This window comes from Leuresthes tenuis, unplaced genomic scaffold (assembly GCF_036924035.1).
Source record: "Leuresthes tenuis unplaced genomic scaffold, fLeuTen1.0.hap1 SCAF_34, whole genome shotgun sequence".
NCBI classification, from domain to species: Eukaryota; Metazoa; Chordata; class Actinopteri; order Atheriniformes; family Atherinopsidae; genus Leuresthes; species Leuresthes tenuis.
The window spans coordinates 124,165-150,167 of record NW_027325388.1 but is presented as its reverse complement, the minus strand read 5'-3'; the positions used below and the strand labels follow the sequence as shown (position 1 = coordinate 150,167).

General features: G+C 42.4%; 2 non-coding genes across 2 annotated transcripts; one reads left to right on the top strand and one right to left on the bottom strand.

Moving 5' to 3' along the window:
• Nucleotides 1-5,383: 5,383 nt before the first annotated feature.
• On the top strand, nucleotides 5,384-5,571 carry LOC140285205 (U2 spliceosomal RNA). Its single transcript, XR_011910342.1, has one exon. It is a non-coding gene; the product is annotated as a U2 spliceosomal RNA (small nuclear RNA).
• A 13,417-nt stretch (nucleotides 5,572-18,988) lies between these two features.
• Nucleotides 18,989-19,179, bottom strand: LOC140285323 (U2 spliceosomal RNA). Its single transcript, XR_011910415.1, has one exon. It is a non-coding gene; the product is annotated as a U2 spliceosomal RNA (small nuclear RNA).
• Nucleotides 19,180-26,003: the final 6,824 nt, after the last annotated feature.

Sequence of the window (26,003 nt, the reverse complement as noted above, 5' to 3'; positions counted from 1 at the left end):
CATTTTTGTTATCAGAGTTGTGTCCCATTAACCTGATGGGCTGTGATCTCATGTGTAAATTAGGCATTATTTTAACTTCTACACCAGAGGGTGTTAAGGTTATGTTACAGTCTGACAAAGTTTTCACAGCAGTGCAGTTTGATTCATCGGCACTTACATATGCTTATGAGTGGAAACTTCCCAGCTCTCCTTTTTCACAACAACTAGTGGAAGAAGCAAAAGCGTTAGTTTCACCCCTTTCTGATTTCATGCAACCTACTGATTTGCACTGCACATCACACATTTCTTTGGGGCCTGACAATGACTATGAGAAGAAGTGAAAAAATATGTGCGCCTACTTTATTGGCTGTGTCGCTCACTCCAGAGCACTTCGATTTTTTTAATGTTTGTGGTACTCGCCCTCACATTTCCTTGGCCAAACGTACACACTGGCAGTGACAAGGTGTGGGAGAGTTTGTTGCTACATGTCAGAGAGAAATGGAGTGGACCGTTTCACCTGCTGATCCAAATTTGATGTTTTCTGAACGATTGTCAGCGTACAAAAAAACATTTTTGAGTACAATGCATTGTCAAAGAACTGTGGACTTAATTCCTACCACAGAATCACATTTTGAAGCATGTTTTTTATCTGAAACAGATTTGTCTTCGATACCCATGTTGGCTGAAGTGCCCAATGATCTTTGGGCTAAGAGCAAATATGATGTGGGGTTGATAAAAGGCTGTGAACCAGTAATTGTCACCCCTAAATCAGACTTTTGTCCATGTAAAAAACAATACCCTTTTAAGCCTGAAGCAATTAAAGGGATTAAACCTGTTTTTCAATCTTTTCAGAAAACAGGCGTTATTGTTCCTTTTGAAAATTCACCTGTGCTTACTCCATTGTTTCCTGTTAAAAAGATTAAAGATGCTGGCCAGCCAGATGAATGGCGTTTTGTACAGGACCTCCAAGCGGTGAATGCTGCAGTTCAGCCACATGCTCCTACTGTGCCCAACCCACACACTATTTTGTCTCAAATTACATCAGATGCACAGTTTTTCTCAGTGGTTGACTTGTCGCCAGTGCACCCTGATAGCCCATTTTGGTTTGCTTTTTAGTTTGAAGGGAGATCTTGGACTTTTACCCGGTTATGCCAGGGGTACTGTGAAAGTCCCACTATTTACAATGCTGCCCTCAAAGCTAGTCTGGATTAACTTCAATCAACCACAGGCTCTGCTCTTTTGCAGTATGTGGATGACATCCTTTTATGTAGTCCATCTAAACAACAGTGTGAAAAAGACAGTGAATCTGTTGAAACATCTTCCTTCTTATGGCCATAAAGCCAGCCTTTCTAATTTACAGTTTGTACAGGACGAAGTCACCTTTTTGGGTCATGTGATTTCTAAGGATGGGCGCTCACTTTCTCCTAAACGTGTTGCTGCAGTTCAGATCATTCCTAAACCGGTTACTAAAAAACAGCTTTTGTCATTCTTAGGTATAACATCTTACTGCAGGAACTTTATTCCTAACTACTCTTTTCTCGAAGCTCTCTTAGGTGCTCTTATCCATGGTAAAGGCCTCCAGTCAGCTGATCGTGTTCCATGGACTCCTGAGGCTGAATCAGCCTTTAGTCAGCTTAAGCTGGCTCTTCAAACAGCACCAACACTTGGCATTCCAGATCCTCATAAACCTTTCATACAGGCAGTTGATGAGAAGCATGGTTGTATGACATCTGTTCTTATGCAGGAACATGGGGCAGGCAAAGGCCAGTGGCTCATTTCTCAGCAAAACTGGACTCTGTGGCTGCAGGCCTGCCTGGTTGTCTTCGTGCTGTTGCAGCTGCAGAGAAAGCTGTCCTGGCCTCCCAAGATATTGTGGGCTACGCTAATTTGACTGTTTTGGTTCCTCATGCTGTTGCCATTATTCTTCTCGAGCAGAAAACTTCACATCTTTCAACTGCTCGTTGGCTCAGATACACCTCTGTGATATGCCAAATGTCACTGTTAAACGTTGTACTGTTCTGAATCCTGCTACTTTGCTTCCAACTCCTGAGGATGGGGAGCCTCATGACTGTGAAGCTGTTTTGGAACAAGTTTGTACACCCCGACCTGATCTTTTAGAGACTCCTCTTCCAAACTCTGACATGATTCTTTTTGTAGATGGATCAGCTTTGCGTGATCCAGCCACAGGTACTAACTGTGTTTGGTTTGCAGTATGTTCTTCACATGACACTTTGTTGTCTGGTTCTCTTCCTAAACATTTCTCTGCTCAAACTACTGAGCTTATTGCACTTACTGAAGCTTGTAAGTTGGCAGCTGGTAAGTCACTATTTACACAGATTCCAGATATGCTTTTGGTGTTGTTCATGACTTTGGTGCGCTGTGGAAACACAGGCATTTCCTTAAATCAGATGGTAAAACTATTCTGAACTCCAAGCAGGTTTCTGATCTTCTTGATGCGATCCTTTTGCCTACAGCAATCTCGGTCTGTAAGTGTGCGGCTCACACTAACTCAGACGATCCTGTTGCTTGTGGCAATGCCAGAGCTGATGCTGCAGCTAAGCAAGCAGCTAAATCTTTTCCTGTTTTCGCTTCCCTCTCTTTGCAGGCAGAAGACTCCCTCACAGATCTCCATGCTTTGCAAACTTTTGCCTCTGCAGATGAAATTTGGTCACACTTAGCATACTGACTGTCAGTGTAAACGTTAACAACCTTTTTGTTATTTAATTTACAAGCTTCAGTTAAAGCTACCAATTCGACCGCTTGAACAGAGTAATTTTTTGGTAGTGGTTAATTTAAGAAAACTTCAGTTTTTGTTACTACTGTAAATCCTGTAGCATTTGTGCCATCAGGGTTTTTTGCTTGACCTGTTGAATAAATATAGTTATTTCTGCATTTTCATAACGTATATCAGTTAAGTCTGGCCTGGGTAAAACACTGATGGTTATTTCTGACATGCAATCATGAGGCTTTCCATCTGTGGGGTAGGTAGCAGTGTGGATGGATTAAGTGTAGCACATCTCTCGACAACAAGGTGTGGCTGTGAAAGAAGAACTGTTATGTAGGAGAGATGTCTGGTAAAGATATTTTGTTAAGTAACCATATCACAGCCACTGCATGAGGTACCTTAAGTGTTAATGGGTGAAATAACACCATTATTGTTGATGCCTGCACTGCCAATGGCTTCTGGCCATTGATTCAAAAGTACGATCTCGTCCCTTTTTCCCCCTTTCAGTGGACACTGGCCCCTAATTACCGCAATTCAGCAGGGGGTCTTTCATTAGGAGTACTGGACTCCCCCGTGCACGGTTTCAGCTCCGACCCTGGACAGCGAAAAAAACGTTGAGATCTGGTTTGAGGACCCAATTGTTGAGAAAAGTCTCTCAATGAGACTCAGAGTTGCTGGAGTCAGTTAATGCAAAGGTTTAATCTTGCAGCAAGTTCAAGAATGTGTGTGTGTATGGGTGTATGTGTGCGAACGTGTGTGAGTTTGTGAGAGTTTAAAGAACCTGTTATCCACAGGCAGGTCTTAACTAGTATGGCACGGGTCCAGCCTGTCTCATCTTTTTTGGAAGGTCCAGCGCTCGGCCGTAACCCTTCTGTCTGTTTGGACTCTCACATAGTTAATCATAGAAAAACGAGAACAAAACTTTTTAGCCCCTTAAATTCATAAAACAGACATGGTGCAGTTATTTCCATTCTAGAAAATAAGAGTAATCACCACCATTTCTATAAATTCTGGATATTCTAACAATCTGAATCTTTTTTAAATGTTCGATGAAGCCCTTTGCTGTTCTGTTTAGAGACTCAGCTGATCATAAACCAAGTTTTGCTCTTGAACCAAGCTTCTAAACTCTTCACCTTTTTCATTTCTCAGTTAGTATTCACTTTAAAACTGATTAAAAGAAAAATTAAATGAATGCCTATCAACAAATGTGGGATCTAAACTCTAGTGCTTCCTCTAAAATAATTTCCTTTCTCAATTCAGAAATGTGTGTGTTTAAGTCACAACTCCCGTGACACCAAAACGGCTTTCTTTTCTCTCTTTTCTCTACACTCTGCACTGTGAGCACACACACCAAATCAGAAAGGCTTTTTTCTCTCTTTTCTACATTATGGACTGTGGGGACACAAAACCGCTCTCTCTTTTTTTTTTTTTGATTGTGTGCCAGGGCGTTGTCTCACGTATTAGATTATGCTTAAGATACGAATGGGTTTATCAGTCACATCAGAATCCATACATACTGATCCTCCCGTAATAAAATGGTCGGATCTTATCAAACACACTTTGTTTCTTGTGACAAGTCAGCGAAACAGCGTATACACGTCAAGACACTGAATCAAGTTTGCCACAAGAACTCATAAGTTTGGCAGTATTGCTCTGCCGTCAGCAATCATACACCCATTTTATTTTCATGAGACATGTGCAGGCACCTGTTCATCTACTGTTCTATCACTATGAATTAGTTTATCTATTATCAATAAGGATACTTCTACAACTACTATCAAAGATGTCCGGACTTCTTATGTTGTCAGTTGCTATATATGAATAAGTGGGTTGCTACTGAAAAGCATTAGGCATGTCACACAGCCCAAACATATAACATTTCAGGACACACCACACAGTTAACAACCACAGTGAAGCGTGTCAAAGCCCAAACATGTAACATTCAACAGGACACTTACACAACATATTCAAATCAAACAGTCAGACAACATACAAGAACATATACCCCAGCCGGCATTGCTCCCTGCCTATTTTCCTACAACTCACTATGTGTGCGCACACCTTTATTCACAAACTCTTCAACTTATACTCTTTTACCGAAGCTGCTACAGCTCGATTGGCCAAATACCCTTAGATCCTATTTCGGTGAATTTGACATCTGCCTTGCATTTAACAGATTAGCGGTTTAGCAGTTTTAATTTAGTTTGAGTGAAGGAATTCATTTTATAGCAAAATCCAAAATCGTAAAGAAGAAAGAAGAAAGTAAGCTTATTCTCGGATTCCTGAAACTTTAGATTTGCTCTTTCTTTTACTGCAAAGTACAACGTTGAGCAGCACTAATGAGTTGTTTCTATTTTTGGCAGGCTTTACCTTTGTGGATGAAGCCCTTTCTGTCTGTGCAAAAGAAATCTTGTTACTGTGCAGAGTGACTTCTCTGAGTAGAGTCGTCTTACTTGTTGCGACTGTGCCGATGTTCAAAGCTGGAGTGCAAAGTTGTTGCTTGAATGGTGCTCGCTGGAGCATGCGGTAGTGTAAAGTTATACCATTTAAAAGGGTTGAAGAGTGCTCAGTGCAGCGGGTGGGTGGAGGTGCAAAGTGACACTATGGCCATAAAAAGAACACCGCTACAAGTGCGCATTGTGCCAGGAAGGGCCCTCGGACGTGAACCAGTGGACAGATATCGCTTCTCGGCCTTTTGGCTAAGATCAAGTGTAGTATCTGTTTTTATCAGTTTAATATGTGATATGTCTATGCAAGGACTACATATTAAATGGATTTTTATAAATAGGATTTGAAAAAGGAACTTGCTCCGTTCACTCCAAGCATCGACCCGGTACTGCAGTGCCGCTGGGAACGGTGCGCTCTCCTCTGCTCTTGTGAAAAAGCAAACAGCGGAGCAGGATGGAAGTTTCTTTTAGTCTGCTGAGAAAAGAGAGTGAATGCGAAGTAGACTTTAACACGGCTCTGGGAGCGAGCCGAGTGCGGGCTAACCAGGAGAATTGCTTGAAAGAAACGCGAACCGAATGAGCGGTCAGAACAAAGCCTCAATACGGTGTTCCTGTGGTGTTTTTATAAAAAAAAAGGTGTGAATGCCCCATAGAAAACTAAAAGGTGGAGCGGAAGTGTTCGGCTGCAAGAAGGTGTGAATGTCCGACTATATTTGGTGAAAAGCAGGTGAAGCAAGGTCTGAATGCCCAACCTTACATCATCAAAAGCGAGATCAGAGGTTTTTGGCTGCAAGAAGGCGATAGTTTGCCAAAAGCGGGTAAGGTGCGAATGACCGACTAAATATCAACAAAAGTGAGGGCGGAGGTCTTCGGATGCAAGTGGGTGTGAATATCCCACCATACAAGTATGGTGGAGAGGAAGCTGTGAATGGCCGACCATAGTTTGCAAAAAGCGGGTGAGAAAAGGTGCGAATGTCCAACCATACATGATCAAAACAGGGAGCGGAGGTGTTTGGCTGCGACAAGGTGTGAATGTCCACCCATAATTAATGAAAAGCGGGCAACAAGTAGGTTCGAATGCCCAACCATACATCATCAAAAGCAGGAGTGGATGTGTTCGGCTACAAGAAGGTTTGTATGTCTGAGCATAGTTTGTAAAAAGCGGGTAAGAAAAGGTTCGAATGCCCGAACAAACACCATCAAAAGAGGGAGCGGAGGTGTTCCGCTGTAAGACTGTGTGAATGTCCGACCATATTTGGTAAAAAGTGGGTATGAAAAGGTTTGAATGCCCAAATTCGGCTGCAAAAAACTGTGTTCGGCTGCAAAAAGGTGTGAATGTTTGACTAAAGTTTGTAAAAAGCGGGTAAGACAAGGTGCGAATGCCTGACAATGTATGATCAAAAGCGGGAGCGGAGGTGTTCAGCTGCAAGAAGGTCTAAATGTCCATCATTAATTGCTAGAAAACATGAAAGAAAATTTTCGAAAATCAATCCGCACATGATCATAAGTGGGAGAGGAGGTGTTCAGCTGCAAGAAGGTGTGAATGTCCTACCATAATTGCTGAAAAATGTGTTAGAAACGGTAAGAATGCCGGACCATACATCATCAAAAGCTAGAGAGGTGGTGTTCGGCTGCAAGTAGGTGTGAATGTCTGACTAAAGTTCAAATATATTAACAAAAGCGGGAGGAGAGGTCTTCGGATGAGTGGTTGAGAATTTCCGACCATAATCTATAAAATGCGGTGAAAAAAAAGGTGTGATAGAAACCTAAAAGGTGGAGCGGAAGTGTTCGGCTGCAAGAAGGTGTGAATGTCCATCTATAGTTGGTGAAAAGCAGGAAAAGCAAGGTCTGAATGCCCAATCTTACATCATCAAAAGTGAGATCAGAGGTGTTTGGCGGCAAGAAAACGGGTAAGGTGTGAATGACCGACTAAATATCAACAAAAGTGGGGGCGGAGATCTTCGGATGCAAGTGGGTGTGAATATCCCACCATACAAGTATGGTGGAGAGGAAGCTGTGAATGACCGACCATAGTTTGCAAAAATAGGGTGAGAAAAGGTGCGAATGTCCAACCATACATGATCAAAACAGGGAGCGGAGGTGTTTGGCTGCGACAAGGTGTGAATGTCCACCCATAATTAATGAAAAGCGGGCAACAAGTAGGTTCGAATGCCCAACCATACATCAACAAAAGCAGGAGTGGATGTGTTTGGCTACAAGAAGGTTTGAATGTCCGAGCATAGTTTGTAAAAAGCGGGTAAGAAAAGGTGCGAATGCCCGACAAAGTATGATCAAAAGAGGGAGTGGAGGTTTTCGGCTACAAGGTTTGAATGTCCGACCATAGTTTGTAAAAAGCGGGTAAGAAAAGGTGCGAATGCCCGAATATATACCATCAAAAGAGGAAGCGGAGGTGTTCGGCTGCAAGGTGTGAACATCCGACCAAAGTTTGTAAAAAGCAGTTAAGAAAAGGTTCGAATATCCAACCAAACATAATCAAAAGTGGGAGCAGAGCTGTTCGACTGCAAGTAGGTGTGAATGTCCACCAATAATTCCTGAAAAATGGGTAACAAAAGGTGCGAATGCCCAACCATACATCATCAAAAGAAGAAGTGGATGTGTTCTGCTACAAGAAGGTTTGAATGTCCGACCATAGTTTGTAAAAAGTGGGTAAGAAAAACTTCGAATGCCCGAACATACACCATCAAAAGAGGGAGCGGAGGTGTTCCGCTGTAAGATGCTGCGAATGTCCGACCATAGTTGGTAAAAAGCGGGTAAGAAAAGGTTAAAAAACCCGACTGTACACAATCAATAGCGGGAGCGGAGTTGTTCGGCTACAAGAAGGTGTGAAAGTCCGACCATGGTTTGTAAAACGCGGGTAAGACAAGGTGCGAATACCCGACAATGTATGATCAAAAGAGGGAGCGGAGTTGTTCGGCTGCAAGGTCTGAATTTCCAACCATAATTTGTAAACACCGTTGAAGAAATGCCTCGAAAGCCCGACTATACACCATCAAAAGCGGGAGCGGAGGTGTTCAGCTGCAAGAAGGTCTGAATGTCCACCAATAATTACTGAAAAATGGGTAAGAAAAGGTGTGAATGCCCAACTATACATCATCAAAAGCAGAAGTGGAAGTGTTCGGCCACAAGAAGGTTTGAATGTCCGACCATAGTTTGTAAAAGGCGGGTAAGAAAAGGTTCGAATGACCGAACATACACAATCAAAAGAGGGAGCGGAGGTGTTTCGCTGCAAGAAGGTGTGAATGTCCGACCATAGTTGGTAAAAAGCGGGTAAGAAAAGGTTAAAATACCCGACTCTACACAATCAATAGCGGGAGCGGAGTTGTTCGGCTAAAAGAAGGTGTGAAAGTCCGACCATGGTTTGTAAAAAGCGGGTAAGAAAAGGTTCGAATGCCAAAATATACACCATCAAAAGCGGAAGCCGAGGTGTTCAGCTGCAAGTAGGTGTGAATGTCAGATCATAATTTGCAAAAAGCTGATGAGAAAGGTGTGAATGACCGACAATACTTGCTGAAAAATGTGTTAGAAAAGGTAAGAATGCCGGACCAGTCATCATCAAAAGCAGGAGAAGAGGTGTTCGGCTGCAAGAAGCTGTGAATGTCCAGCCATAATTACTCAAAAATGGGTAAGAAAAGGTAGTATTGCCAGACCATAAATGATCAAAACAGGGAGCGGAGGTGTTCCGCTGTAAGAAGGTGTGAATGTCCGACCATAATTGGTAAAAAGCGGGTAAGAAAACGTTAAAATACCCGACTGTACACAATCAATAGCGGGAGCGGAGTTGTTTGGCTACTAAAAGGTGTGAAAGTCCGACCATGGTTTGTAAAAAGCGGGTAAGAAAAGGTGCGAATGCCGGACAATGTATGATCAAAAGAGGGAACGGAGGTTTTCGGCTGCAAGAAGGTCTAAATGTCCAACCATAATTTGTAAAAACCGGGGAAGAAAAGGCTCGAAAGCCCGACTATACACCATCAAAAGCGGGAGCAGAGGTGTTCAGCTGCAAGAAGGTCTCAATGTCCATCAATAATTTCTAGAAAACATGAAAGAAAATTTTTTGAATATCAAACCGCACACAATCATATGCGGGAGAGGAGGTGTTCAGCTACAAGAAGGTGTGAATGTCCACCCATAATTCCTGAAAAATGGATAAAAAAAGGTGCGAATGCCCAACCATACAACATCAAAAGCAGGTGTGAATGTCAGATCATAATTTAAAAACCTGATGATAAATGGTGAGAATGCCCGACTATACACCATCAAATGCGGGAGCGGAGGTGTTCAGCTGTGAGTAGATGTGAATGTCCGACCATACTTGCTGAAAAATATGACAAAGCAGTTTTCACTTGGTTTGAGTGAAGGAATTCATTTTATATCAAAATCCGAAATTGTGTAGAACTCGTGGAAATAAGTTTATTCTCGGATTCCTAAAGGTTTAGTGTTGTTCTTTGGTATAATGCAAAGTAATACTTTCTATTTTGTTGAAACCGATTCAGACATGGATAAATATGAAGGACAAAGCAGTTTTAACTTGGTTTGAGTGAAGGAATTCATTTTATATCAAAATCCTAAATTGTGTAGAACTGGTGAAAAGAAGCTTATTCTCGGATTACTAAAGGTTTAGTGTTGTTCTTTGGTATACTGCAAAGTAATACTTTCTTTTTTGTTGAAACCTATTCAGACATGGATAAATATTAAGGACAAAAGCAGTTTTAACTTGGTTTGATTGAAGGAATTCATTTTATATCAAAATCCGGAATTGTGTAGAACTCGTGAAAAGAAGCTTATTATCGGATTCATGAAAAAAATTAGTGTTGTTCTTTCCTATCCTGCAAAGTACTACGTTCTTTTTTGTTTAAAGCTATTCAGACATGGATAAATATGAAGGACAAAGCAGTTTTAACTTGGTTTGAGTGAAGGAATTCATTTTATATCAAAATCCGAAATTGTGTAGAACTCGTCAATCGACGCATATTCTCGGATTCCTGAAAAGGTTTAGAGTTGTTCTTTCCTATCCTGCAAAGCACATCGTTCTTTTTTTGTTTAAAGCTATTTAGACATGGATAAATATGAAGGACAAAGCAGTTTTAACTTGGTTTGAGTGAAGGAATTCATTTTATATCAAAATCCGAAATTGTGTAGAACTCGTGAAAATAAGATTATTCTCGGATTCCTAAAGGTTTAGTGTTGTTATTTCCTATCCTGCAAAGTACAACGTTCTTTTTTTCTTTAAAGCTATTATGACATGGATAAATATGAAGGACAAAGCAGTTTTAACTTGGTTTGAGTGATGGAATTCATTTTATATCAAAATCCAGAGTTGTGCATTATGGCAGCAGAATTGTAGTCTGCATACCTTTTATGCCAAACAGATTTGCCTTGCCAAGGGAAGTTTTATAAATGTTTATTGTTTATGTTTAAAATATATAAACTAGCAGAATAATTAATTCATCCGCCTGGTCCCTCCCACGCCGGAGAGGGCAGCCAGAGACTGGCTGCAATAGGCATCCCCGCAACCTGGGACCCAACACAGGGCAGGAGGGCCTTATGTCCACCAGGCTCAGGGCCTGCAGTCACCATATTCCGGGAGCTACTGTACCCACAGAAGGAACTGCTTTGTCCTTCATATTTATCCATGTCTAAATAGCTTTAAACAAAAAAAGAACGTTGTACTTTGCAGGATAGGAAAGAACAACTCTAAACCTTTTCAGGAATCCGAGAATAAGCGTCGATTGACGAGTTCTACACAATTTCGGATTTTGATATAAAATGAATTCCTTCACTCAAACCAAGTTAAAACTGCTTTGTCCTTCATATTCATCTATGTCTGAATCGGTTTCAACAAAATAGAAAGTATTACTTTGCAGTATACCAAAGAATAACATTAAACCTTTAGGAATCAAAGAATAAACTTATTTCCACGAGTTCTACACAATTTCGGATTTTGATATAAAATGAATTCCTTCACTAGAACCAAGTGAAAACTGCTTTGTCATATTTTTCAGCAGGTATGGTTGGACATTCACACCTACTCACAGCCGAACACCTCCGCTCCCGCATTTGATGGTGTATAGTCAGGCATTCTCACCATTTCTCATCAGGTTTTTGCAAATTATGATCTGACATTCACACCGGCTTTTGATGATGTATGGTTGGGCATTCGAACCTTTTCTTACCCGCTTTTTACAAACTATGCTCGGACATTCAAACCTTCTTGTAGCCGAACACATCCAGTCCTGCTTTTGATGATGTATGGTTGGGCATTCGCACCATTTTTTTTACCCATTTTTTGAGGAATTATTGGTGGACATTCACACCTTCTTGCAGCTGAACACCTCCGTTCCCACTTATGATCATGTGCGGTTTGATATTCGAAAATTTTCTTTCATGTTTTCTAGCAATTATTGATGGACATTCAGACCTTCTTGCAGCTGAACCCCTCTGCACCCGCTTTTGATGGTGTATAGTCGGGCTTTCGAGCCTTTTCTTCCCCGGTTTTTACAAATTATGGTTGGACATTCAGAACTTCTTTTAGCCGAAAACCTCCGCTCCCTCTTTTGATCATACATTGTCGGGCATTCGCACCTTTTCTTACCCGCTATTTACAAAACATGGTCGGACTTTCACACCTTCTTGTAGCCGAACACATTCGCTCCCGCTATTGATTGTGTACAGTCGGGTATTTTAACCTTTTCTTACCCGCTTTTTACCAACTATGGTCGGACATTCACACCTTCTTATGGCGGAACACCTCCGCTCCCTCTTTTGATGGTGTATGTTCGGGCATTCGAACCTTTTCTTACCCGCTTTTTACAAACTATGTTCGGACATTCAAACCTTCTTGTAGCCGAACACATCCAGTCCTGCTTTTGATGATGTATGTTGGGCATTCGCACCTTTTTTTTTTACCCATTTTTGAGGAATTATGGGTGGACATTCACACCTTGTTGCAGCTGAACACCTCCTCTCCCACTTATGATCATGTGCGGTTGGATATTCGAAAAATTTTTTTCATGTTTTCTAGCAATTATTGATGGACATTCAGACCTTCTTGCAGCTGAACCCCTCTGCACCCGCTTTTGATGGTGTATAGTCGGGCTTCCGAGCCTTTTCTTCCCCGGTTTTTACAAATTACGGTTGGACATTTAGACCTTCTTGCAGCCGAAAACCTCTGTTTCCTCTTTTGATCATACATTGTCCGGCATTCACACCTTTTCTTACCCGCTTTTTACAAACCATGGTCGGACTTTCACACCTTTTAGTAGCCAAACAACTCCGGTACCGCTATTGGTTGTGTACAGTCGGGTATTTTAACCTTTTCTTACCCGCTTTTTACCAATTATGGTCGGACATTCACACCTTCTTTCAGCGGAACACCTCCGCTCCCTGTTTTGATCATTTATGGTCTGGCAAAACTACCTTTTCTTACCCGTTTTTCAGTAATTATGGCTGGACATTCACAGCTTCTTGCAGCCGAACACCTCTTCTCCCGCTTTTGATGATGAATGGTCCGGCATTCTTACCTTTTCTAACACATTTTTCAGCAATTATTGTCGGTCATTCACACCTTTCTCATCAGCTTTTTGCAAATTATGATCTGACATTCACACGTACTTGCAGCCGAACACCTCGGCTTCCGCTTTTGATGGTGTATATTTTGGCATTCGAACCTTTTCTTACCCGCTTTTTACAAACCATGGTCGGACTTTCACACCTTCTTTTAGCCGAACAACTCCGCTCTCGCTATTGATTGTGTAGAGTCGGGTATTTTAACCTTTTCTTACCCGCTTTTTACAAACTATGGTCGGACATTCACACCTTCTTACAGCGGAACACCTCCGCTCCCTCTTTTGATGGTGTATGTTCTGGCATTCGAACTTTTTCTTACCCACTTTTTACAAACTATGCTCGGACATTCACACCTTCTTGCAGCGAAACACCTCCACTCCCTCTTTTGATTGTGTATGTTCGGGCATTCGAACCTTTTCTTACCCGCCTTTTACAAACTATGGTCGGACATTCAAACCTTCTTATGGCCGAACACATCCACTTCTGCTTTTGATGATGTATAGTTGGTCATTCACACCTTTTCTTACCCATTTTTCAGTAATTATTGATGGACATTCAGACCTTCTTGCAGCTGAACACCTCCGCTCCCGCTTTTGATGGTGTATAGTCGGGCTTTCGAGGCTTTTCTTCAACAGTGTTTACAAATTATGGTTGGAAATTCAGACCTTGCAGCCGAACACCTCCGCTCCCTCTTTTGATCATACATTGTCGGGCATTCGCACCTTGTCTTACCCGCGTTTTACAAACCATGGTCGGACTTTCACACCTTCTTGTAGCCGAACAACTCCGCTCCCGCTATTGATTGTGTACAGTCGGGTATTTTAACCTTTTCTTACCCGCTTTTTACCAATTATGGTCGGACATTCACACCGTCTTACAGCGGAACACCTCCGCTCCCTCTTTTGATGGTGTATGTTCGGGCATTCAAACTTTTTCTTACCCACTTTTTACAAACTATGGTCGGACATTCAAACCTTCTTGTAGCAGAACACCACCACTTCTTCTTTTGATGATGTATGGTTGGGCATTCGCACCTTTTCTTACCCATTTTTCAGGAATTATGGGTGGACATTCAAACCTACTTGCAGTCGAACAGCTCTGCTCCCACTTTTGATTATGTTTGGTTGGATATTCGAACCTTTTCTTAACTGCTTTTTACAAACTTTGGTCGGACGTTCACACCTTCTTGCAGCTGAACACCTCCGCTTCCGCTTTTGATGGTATATATTCGGGCATTCGAACCTTTTCTTACCCGCTTTTTACCAACTATGGTCGGACATTCACACCATCTTACAGCGGAACACCTCTTCTCCCGCTTTTGATGATGAATGGTCCGGCATTCTTACCTTTTCTAACACATTTTTCAGCAATTATTGTCGGTCATTCACACCTTTCTCATCAGCTTTTTGCAAATTATGATCTGACATTCACACCTACTTGCAGCCGAACACCTCGGATTCCGCTTTTGATGGTGTATATTTTGGCATTCGAACCTTTTCTTACCCGCTTTTTACAAACCATGGTCGGACTTTCACACCTTCTTTTAGCCGAACAACTCCGCTCCCGCTATTGATTGTGTAGAGTCGGGTATTTTAACCTTTTCTTACCCGCTTTTTACCAATTATGCTCGGACATTCACACCGTCTTACAGCGGAACACCTCCGCTCCCTCTTTTGATGGTGTATGTTCGGGCATTCGAACTTTTTCTTACCCACTTTTTACAAACTATGTTCGGACATTCAAACCTTCTTGTAGCAGAACACATCCATTTCTTCTTTTGATGATGTATGGTTGGATATTCGCACCTTTTCTTACCCATTTTTCAGGAATTATGGGTGGACATTCACACCTACTTGCAGTCGAACAGCTCTCCTCCCACTTTTGATTATGTTTGGTTGGATATTCGAACCTTTTCTTAACTGCTTTTTACAAACTGTGGTCGGACGTTCACACCTTCTTGCAGCCGAACACCTCCGCTTCCGCTTTTGATGGTATATATTCGGGCATTCGAACCTTTTCTTACCCGCTTTTTACCAACTATGGTCGGACATTCGCACCATCTTACAGCGAAACACCTCCGCTCCCTCTTTTGATGGTGTATGTTCGGGCATTCGCACCTTTTCTTACCCGCTTTTTACAAACTATGCTCGGACATTCAAACCTTCTTGTAGCCAAACACATCCACTCCTGCTTTTGTTGATGTATGTTTGGGCATTCGAACCTACTTGTTGCCCGCTTTTCATTAATTATGGGTGGACATTCACACCTTGTCGCAGCCAAACACCTCCGCTCCCTGTTTTGATCATGTATGGTTGGACATTCGCACCTTTTCTCACCCGCTTTTTGCAAACTATGGTCGGCCATTCACAGCTTCCTCTCCACCATACTTGTATGGTGGGATATTCACACCCACTTGCATCCGAAGACCTCCGCCCCCACTTTTGTTGATATTTAGTCGGTCATTCACACCTTACCCGTTTTCTTGCAGCCAAACACCTCTGATCTCGCTTTTGATGATGTAAGATTGGGCAATAAGACCTTGCTTTTCCTGCTTTTCACCAACTATAGACGGACATTCACACCTTCTTGCAGCCGAACACTTCCGCTCCACCTTTTAGGTTTCTATCACACCTTTTTTTTCACCGCATTTTATAGATTATAGTTGAAAATTCTCAACCACTCATCCGAAGACCTCTCCTCCCGCTTTTGTTAATATATTTCAACTTTAGTCAGACACTCACACCTACTTGCAACCGAACACCACCTCTCTAGCTTTTGATGATGTATGGTCCGGCATTCTTACCGTTTCTAACACATTTTTCAGCAATTATGGTAGGACATTCACACCTTCTTGCAGCTGAACACCTCCTCTCCCACCTATGATCATGTGCGGATTGATTTTCGAAAATTTTCTTTCATGTTTTCTAGCAATTAATGATGGACATTTAGACCTTCTTGCAGCTGAACACCTCTTCTTCCGCTTTTGATCATACATTGTCAGGCATTCGCACCTTGTCTTACCCGCTTTTTACAAACTTTAGTCAAACATTCACACCTTTTTGCAGCCGAACACAGTTTTTTGCAGCCGAATTTGGGCATTCGAACCTTTTCATACCCACTTTTTACCAAATATGGTCGGACATTCACACCGTCTTACAGCGGAACACCTCCGCTCCCTCTTTTGATGGTGTATGTTCGGGCATTCGAACCTTTTCTTACCCGCTTTTTACCAACTATGGTCGGACATTCGCACCATCTTACAGCGAAACACCTCCGCTCCCTCTTTTGATGGTGTATGTTCGGGCATTCGCACCTTTTCTTACCCGCTTTTTACAAACTATGCTCGGACATTCAAACCTTCTTGTAGCCAAACACATCCACTCCTGCTTTTGTTGATGTATGTTTGGGCATTCGAACCTACTTGTTGCCCGCTTTTCATTAATTATGGGTGGACATTCACACCTTGTCGCAGCCAAACACCTCCGCTCCCTGTTTTGATCATGTATGGTTGGACATTCGCACCTTTTCTCACCCGCTTTTTGCAAACTATGGTCGGCCATTCACAGCTTCCTCTCCACCATACTTGTATGGTGGGATATTCACACCCACTTGCATCCGAAGACCTCCGCCCCCACTTTTGTTGATATTTAGTCGGTCATTCACACCTTACCCGTTTTCTTGCAGCCAAACACCTCTGATCTCGCTTTTGATGATGTAAGATTGGGCAATAAGACCTTGCTTTTCCTGCTTTTCACCAACTATAGACGGACATTCACACCTTCTTGCAGCCGAACACTTCCGCTCCACCTTTTAGGTTTCTATCACACCTTTTTTTTCACCGCATTTTATAGATTATAGTTGAAAATTCTCAACCACTCATCCGAAGACCTCTCCTCCCGCTTTTGTTAATATATTTCAACTTTAGTCAGACACTCACACCTACTTGCAACCGAACACCACCTCTCTAGCTTTTGATGATGTATGGTCCGGCATTCTTACCGTTTCTAACACATTTTTCAGCAATTATGGTAGGACATTCACACCTTCTTGCAGCTGAACACCTCCTCTCCCACTTATGATCATGTGCGGATTGATTTTCGAAAATTTTCTTTCATGTTTTCTAGCAATTAATGATGGACATTTAGACCTTCTTGCAGCTGAACACCTCTTCTTCCGCTTTTGATCATACATTGTCAGGCATTCGCACCTTGTCTTACCCGCTTTTTACAAACTTTAGTCAAACATTCACACCTTTTTGCAGCCGAACACAGTTTTTTGCAGCCGAATTTGGGCATTCGAACCTTTTCATACCCACTTTTTACCAAATATGGTCGGACATTCACACCGTCTTACAGCGGAACACCTCCGCTCCCTCTTTTGATGGTGTATGTTCGGGCATTCGAACCTTTTCTTACCCGCTTTTTACAAACTATGCTCGGACATTCAAACCTTCTTGTAGCCGAACACATCCACTCCTGCTTTTGATGATGTATGGTTGGGCATTCGAACCTACTTGTTGCCCGCTTTTCATTAATTATGGGTGGACATTCACACCTTGTCGCAGCCAAACACCTCCGCTCCCTGTTTTGATCATGTATGGTTGGACATTCGCACCTTTTCTCACCCGCTTTTTGCAAACTATGGTCGGCCATTCACAGCTTCCTCTCCACCATACTTGTATGGTGGGATACTCACACCCACTTGCATCCGAAGACTTCCGCCCCCACTTTTGTTGATATTTAGTCGGTCATTCACACCTTACCCGTTTTCTTGCAGCCAAACACCTCTGATCTCGCTTTTGATGATGTAAGATTGGGCAATAAGACCTTGCTTTTCCTGCTTTTCACCAACTATAGACGGACATTCACACCTTCTTGCAGCCGAACACTTCCGCTCCACCTTTTAGGTTTCTATCACACCTTTTTTTTCACCGCATTTTATAGATTATAGTTGAAAATTCTCAACCACTCATCCGAAGACCTCTCCTCCCGCTTTTGTTAATATATTTCAACTTTAGTCAGACACTCACACCTACTTGCAACCGAACACCACCTCTCTAGCTTTTGATGATGTATGGTCCAGCATTCTTACCGTTTCTAACACATTTTTCAGCAATTATGGTAGGACATTCACACCTTCTTGCAGCTGAACACCTCCTCTCCCACTTATGATCATGTGCGGATTGATTTTCGAAAATTTTCTTTCATGTTTTCTAGCAATTAATGATGGACATTTAGACCTTCTTGCAGCTGAACACCTCTTCTTCCGCTTTTGATCATACATTGTCAGGCATTCGCACCTTGTCTTAACCGCTTTTTACAAACTTTAGTCAAACATTCACACCTTTTTGCAGCCGAACACAGTTTTTTGCAGCCGAATTTGGGCATTCGAACCTTTTCATACCCACTTTTTACCAAATATGGTCGGACATTCACACCGTCTTACAGCGGAACACCTCCGCTCCCTCTTTTGATGGTGTATGTTCGGGCATTCGAACCTTTTCTTACCCGCTTATTACAAACTATGCTCGGACATTCAAACCTTCTTGTAGCCGAACACATCCACTCCTGCTTTTGATGATGTATGGTTGGGCATTCGAACCTACTTGTTGCCCGCTTTTCATTAATTATGGGTGGACATTCACACCTTGTCGCAGCCAAACACCTCCGCTCCCTGTTTTGATCATGTATGGTTGGACATTCGCACCTTTTCTCACCCGCTTTTTGCAAACTATGGTCGGCCATTCACAGCTTCCTCTCCACCATACTTGTATGGTGGGATATTCACACCCACTTGCATCCGAAGACCTCCGCCCCCACTTTTGTTGATATTTAGTCGGTCATTCGCACCTTACCCGCTTTTGGCAAACTATGGCCTTCTTGCAGCCAAAAACCTCTGATCTCGCTTTTGATGATGTAAGGTTGGGCATTCAGACCTTGCTTCACCTGCTTTTCACCAAATATAGTCGGACATTCACACCTTCTTGCAGCCGAACACTTCCGCTCCACCTTTTAGTTTTCTATGGGGCATTCACACCTTTTTTTTTATAAAAACACCACAGGAACACCGTATTGAGGCTTTGTTCTGACCGCTCATTCGGTGTCGCATTTCTTTCAAGCAATTCTCCCGGTTAGCCCGCACACGGCTCGCTCCCAGAGCCGTGTTAAAGTCTGCTTCGCATTCACTCTCTTTTCTCAGCAGATTAAAAGAAACTTCCATCCTGCACCGCTGTTTGCTTTTTCACAAGAGCAGAGGAGAGCGCACCGTTCCCAGCGGCACTGCAGTACCGGGTCGATGCTTGGAGTGAACGGAGCAAGCTCCTTTTTCAACTCCTATTGATACAAATCCATTTAATATGTAGTCCTTGCATAGAGGACACATCAGACATTAAACTGATAAGTACAGATACTACACTTGATCTTAGCCAAAAGGCCGAGAAGCGATAACTGTCCACTGGTTCACGTTCGAGGGCCCTTCCTGGCACAATGCGCACTTGTAGCGGTGTTCTTTTTATGGCCATAGTGTCACTTTGCACCTCCGCCCACCCGCTGCACTGAGCACTCTTCAGCCCTTTTAAATGGTATAACTTTACACTACCGCACGCTTCAGCGAGCACCATTCAAGCAACAACTTTGCACTCCAGCTTCGAACATCGGCACAGTCGCAACAAGTAAGGCGACTCTACTCAGAGAAGTCACTCTGCACAGTAACAAGATTTCTTTTGCACAGACAGAAAGGGCTTCATCCGCAAAGGTAAAGCCTGCCAAAAATAGAAACAACTCATTAGTGCTGCTCAACGTTGTACTTTGCAGTAAAAGAAAGAGCAAATCTAAAGTTTCAAGAATCCGAGAATAAGCTTACTTCCATGAGTTCTTCACGATTTTGGATTTTGCTATAAAATGAATTCCTTCACTCAAACTAAATTTAAACTGCTAAACCGCTAATCTGTTACATGCAAGGCAGATGTCAAATTCACCGAAATAGGATCTAAGGGTATTTGGCCAATCGAGCTGTAGCAGCTTCGGTAAAAGAGTATAAGTTGAAGAGTTTGTGAATAAAGGTGTGCGCACACATAGTGAGTTGTAGGAAAATAGGCAGGGAGCAATGCCGGCTGGGGTATAGGTTCTTGTATGTTGTCTGACTGTTTGATTTGAATGTGTTGTGTAAGTGTCCTGTTGAATGTTACATGTTTGGGCTTTGACATGCTTCACTGTGGTTATTAACTGTGTGGTGTGTCCTGAAATGTTATATGTTTGGGCTGTGTGACATGCTTAATGCTTTTCAGTAGCAACCCACTTATTCATATATAGCAACTGACAACATAAGAAGTCCGGACATACTTTGATAGTAGTTGTAGAAGTATCCTTATTGATAATAGATAAACTAATTCATAGTGATAGAACAGTAGATGAACAGGTGCCTGCACATGTCTCATGAAAATAAAATGGGTGTATGATTGCTGACGGCAGAGCAATACTGCCAAACTTATGAGTTCTTGTGGCAAACTTGATTCAGTGTCTTGACGTGTATACGCTGTTTGGCTGACTTGTCACAAGAAACAAAGTGTGTTTGATAAGATCCGACCATTTTATTACGGGAGGATCAGTATGTATGGATTCTGATGTGACTGATAAACCCATTCGTATCTTAAGCATAATCTAATACGTGAGACAACGCCCTGGCACACAATCCAAAAAAAAAAAGAGAGAGCGGTTTTGTGTCCCCACAGTCCATAATGTAGAAAAGGGAGAAAAAAGCCTTTCTGATTTGTTGTGTGTGCTCACAGTGCAGAGTGTAGAGAAAAGAGAGAAAAGAAAGCCGTTTTGGTGTCACGGGTGTTGTGACTTACACACACACATTTCTGAATTGAGAAAGGAAATTATTTTAGAGGAAGCACTAGAGTTTAGATCCCACATTTGTTGATAGGCATTCATTTAATTTTTCTTTTAATCAGTTTTAAAGTGAATACTAACTGAGAAATGAAAAAGGTGAAGAGTTTAGAAGCTTGGTTCAAGAGCAAAACTTGGTTTATGATCAGCTGAGTCTCTAAACAGAACAGCAAAGGGCTTCATCGAACATTTAAAAAAGATTCAGATTGTTAGAATATCCAGAATTTATAGGAATGGTGGTGATTACTCTTATTTTCTAGAATGGAAATAACTGCACCATGTCTGTTTTATGAATTTAAGGGGCTAAAAAGTTTTGTTCTCGTTTTTCTATGATTAACCGAATGTATGTGAGAGTCCAAACAGACAGAAGGGTTACGGCCGAGCGCTGAACCTTCCAAAAAAGATGAGACAGGCTGGACCCGTGCCATACTAGTTAAGACCTGCCTGTGGATAACAGGTTCTTTAAACTCTCACACACACAAACTCACACACGTTCGCACACATACACCCATACACACACACATTCTTGAACTTGCTGCACTAGAATTGTAGTCTGAATACCTTTATGCCAAACAGATTTGCTTTGCCAAGGGAAGTTTTATAAATGTTTATTGTTTATGTTTACAATATATATACTAGCAGAATAATTAATTCATCCTCCTTGTCCCTCCCACCTCAGAGAGGGCAGCCAGAGACTGGCTGCAATAGGCATCCCCGCTACCTGGGACCCAACACAGGGCCGGAGGGCCTGATGTCCACCAGGCTCGGGGCCTGCAGTCACCATATTCCGGGAGCTACTGTACCCCCAGAAGGAACCCATCCCGCCCCACCCCACTCAACCCAACCCCACCCCGGAGGACCTCTACAAAAACAAACAAACAACAACAAAAATCAAACAAACAAACAAACAAATCACCCGGTTACACCAGTCGCAGCAGCCCGGGCCTGAGACCCACCATCACCCAGGCCCCCCCAGGCCCCCCCCCAACTGGGGAAAAGCACACCCCCATACAGACCCCCTCCTCCTCACCGCACGCCCCAACACCCTAAAAAAAACAACCACCTGCGGACACCTTGGAGTTCCCAGAGCAACAAGGCCGGCACCAGGACCTGCACCAACCCACGCATACTGTGGCATGTCCAGGGCAACCCAGACCCCCCAGGCACAGGCAGGGCCCCGCCCCGGGCGCAAGGCAGCGGCAAGCCACCAGGTCCAGGCCCAGCTCCACCACCCACGCCAGAGCGGCCCGGTCACCCGGTACAGAGCCAGCAGCCACCACCCCAAGGCCCCTAAGGGACCCCGCCCCACACCGCAAGACAGCCCCAACCGCAAGCCCCCAAAACTGCCCTCCAAGCCCGACACACAGTCCCCCCCAGCAATGACCAACCCGGTCCCCACGACCCGAGAGACCACCAGACGCCCGAAGCCACACAGCCCCCCCCAGCACACACCCAACCGCCCAGAGCGATTTCTAAACTGGTTAATACACAGATTGTTCTTCGCTTTCCAGTTCATGAGAATAGTTTTCTTTGCTATACATAACACTGTGAGGATCATGTGTGCTAAGCTAAATTCCACGTTGATGTTGTCTAAGTCACCCAGTATGCACAGTGTGGGGCATGCAGGAATGCTACACTTTAGCCATGTTGACAGGTCCGCACAGACTTCAAGCCAGAACTTCTGGACAGGCGCACAAAACCACAAAGCATGTGCATAATCATCAGGTGTGTTATCTGTGCAATGTGAGCAGATGTTTGAGTGTGTTAGACCCATCCTGAACATCCTTTGTCCTGTATAGTGTGTTCTATGAAGAATTTTGTATTGTATGAGCTGTAAATTAGGATTTTGAGTCATTCTGAAGGTGTTCAAACATATTTGTGGCCAGAAGCTATGACTAGAACTGATGGATAAATCTGCCTCCCATTTTGAGGACGGTAGAGACATTGTGTCATCTATCTTAGACAATAATTTATATATTTTTGATAGTAGTTTTGGGGTGCAGATGCTTAGAAATTCTGCTACCCTAATCGGGAGTTGTAAGTCTGGTTGGTGGAGGATATATTTCTTTGTTATTATAGACTTAAGTTGTTGATATTCTAGGAATTTATTGCTGCCTATCTCATGTTGTGATATGAGCTCATCAAATGAAATAAAATGTCCATTTTGGATTATATGTTCCAGATGTTTGATTCCTTTGATCTTCCATAGAGTAAAGTTTAGCATTTTTTGGTTTTGCAGGATGTCAGGATTGTTCCAGATGGGTGTAAGCTTACACGGGACAAGTGAAGACTTTGTTATTTTAAGAAATTCCCACCAGGCTGTCAGAGAGGTGCTGATGTTAATGCTTTTGAAACATTTGTGATTTTTTACGTTTTGACTAATAAGTGGCAGGTCAGAGATTTCCAGATTATCACACAATGCTTGTTCTATATTTATCCATGTTCATCTATTGGGCTAGGTTTAAACCATTTTGATATATACCGTAACCTATTGGCTAAGGAATAGTGCTGAAAATTAGGTAAATCTAATCCACCACTGTCCTTGGTCTTCTGTAGGGTTTTTAAACTAATACGTGGTGGTTTGTTTTTCCACAGAAATTTGGAGATGCATGAATCTAGTGACTTAAACCAAGTAGAAGGTTGGTTTTATGGGGATCATTGAGAACAAAACAGTTAACTTTTGGTAGTATCATCATTTTAATGGTTGTAACACTCCCCATAAGTGATATAGGTAAGGACTTCCAACGAGAGAGATTGTCCTCTACTGTCTTTAATAATTGCACATAAATTAGCTTTGTTAGCTCTGAGAGCCTGGAGGAAATGTTTATGCCTAAATATCTAATATTTCCTGACTGTAAAGTGATCGCAGGTATATTCTGGACCCTACAGTTAATGGGCAGAACTGTGGTCTTAGACCAATTGATAGAGTAGTCAAAAAGTGCTGAGAATTTATTTATGAGTGTGATCGTGTGAGTGAGAGACGTTTGTGAGTTCTGAAGGAAAAGTAATACATCATCAGCATAAAGACTTATTTTATGCTCAATATTTTGGGGTTGGATGTCTTTAATATTTCTATCTTGTCTGATAGCAGCTGCTAAAGGTTTGATGAAAATAGCAAAAAGTGAGGGAGAAAGTGAGCAACCCTGTCTTGTACTTCTCTGCAGACTGAAGCTTGGAGAAGTTTGATCATTTGTCCTGACACTTGCATTTGGGGAGTCAGTTATTTTCTTGTGAGGAGATAAGAGGCTTTAATAATAATATCTTGCAAGAGAGAACAACACAGTACAGAATACAGAGTTGCTCTGACCACTGAAGCAAAAACACACAGTTATATTGCCCGCTCATCACGTCATCTGTTTTTGGGTATAATTGATTGTTCTTCTAACTTTCCTCCCCAACCATCAGTTGAGGTTACCCAGACACACTCGTAAATACCAGCCTAACCCTGTCCCCCCTAAAGTGCACCTATCTCATTATAACAAGCCCACCATTGTAAAGAGGAATTTAAGAAAACAGGGCAGGGTGGTACCTTGCAGCTCGGTCATTTGCAGGTTATACACAGTAACACTCAATACAAAGCATATAAGAATTATTTTCCATTACATTCCTCCCTTTTGATTATAATAATACCATTATATTAATCAACCCAAAAGAAACAAGGAAAATAATAACTTTATCTGTAAAACATCAGCCTGCATTTGCACACAACGTGAGTTTAAAATGCAGGCATCATAGTAATAAAGGGTCCAATGATAAACAATCAAAACATGAACAATTAAACATGATTATCTTCATCCCTCTCTAAGTCAGCGTCACTAGAGGAAAAATATTGAAAGCAAGAAAGTTATTTGAGTAATTTGGTCTTTTTCACACTGTTGTTTAGATGGACTACATAAAAGGATGTCATCCACATACTGCAAAAGAGCAGAGCCTGTGGTTGATTGAAGTTAATCCAGACTAGCTTTGAGGGCAGCATTGTAAATAGTGGGACTTTCACAGTACCCCTGGCATAACCGGGTAAAAGTCCAAGATCTCCCTTCAAACTAAAAAGCAAACCAAAATGGACTATCAGGGTGCACTGGCGACAAGTCAACCACTGAGAAAAACTGTGCATCTGATGTAATTTGAGACAAAATAGTGTGTGGGTTGGGCACAGTAGGAGCATGTGGCTGAACTGCAGCATTCACCGCTTGGAGGTCCTGTACAAAACGCCATTCATCTGGCTGGCCAGCATCTTTAATCTTTTTAACAGGAAACAATGGAGTAAGCACAGGTGAATTTTCAAAAGGAACAATAACGCTTGTTTTCTGAAAAGATTGAAAAACAGGTTTAATCCCTTTAATTGCTTCAGGCTTAAAAGGGTATTGTTTTTTACATCGACAAAAGTCTGATTTAGGGGTGACAATTACTGGTTCACAGCCTTTTATCAACCCCACATCATATTTGCTCTTAGCCCAAAGATCATTGGGCACTTCAGCCAACATGGGTATCGAAGACAAATCTGTTTCAGATAAAAAACATGCTTCAAAATGTGATTCTGTGGTAGGAATTAAGTCCACAGTTCTTTGACAATGCATTGTACTCAAAAATATTTTTTTGTATGCTGACAATCGTTCAGAAAACATCAAATTTGGATCAGCAGGTGAAACAGTCCACTCCATTTCTTTCTGACATGTAGCAACAAACTCTCCCACACCTTGTCACTGCCAGTGTGCACGTTTGGCCAAGGAAATGTGAGGGCGAGTACCACAAACATTAAAAAAATCGAAGTGCTCTGGAGTGAGCGACACAGCCAATAAAGTAGGCGCACATATTTTTTCACTTCTTCTCATAGTCATTGTCAGGCCCCAAAGAAATGTGTGATGTGCAGTGCAAATCAGCAGGTTGCATGAAATCAGAAAGGGGTGAAACTAACGCTTTTGCTTCTTCCACTAGTTGTTGTGAAAAAGGAGAGCTGGGAAGTTTCCACTCATAAGCATATGTAAGTGCCGATGAATCAAACTGCACTGCTGTGAAAACTTTGTCAGGCTGTAACATAACCTTAACACCCTCTGGTGTAGAAGTTAAAATAATGCCTAATTTACACATGAGATCACAGCCCATCAGGTTAATGGGACACAACTCTGATAACAAAAATTAGTGTTTGAAGGAGAGCTCATCGGGAGTGACAACACGCAATGGGCATTGTCATTTTCTCCTTCACAACCTGGCCTGATGCAGACATACAGTAAACGTGGTTTCCACTTAACTTTGGAGGACAATCAAACTCCCCTGACGTCACTACTGATGAACATAAGTTCCTATATTCTGAGAGAAATATCTTTGCTCTAGGACGGAAATAGCATGCAAAACTTTACTACGTGAATCACAGTCGGCAAG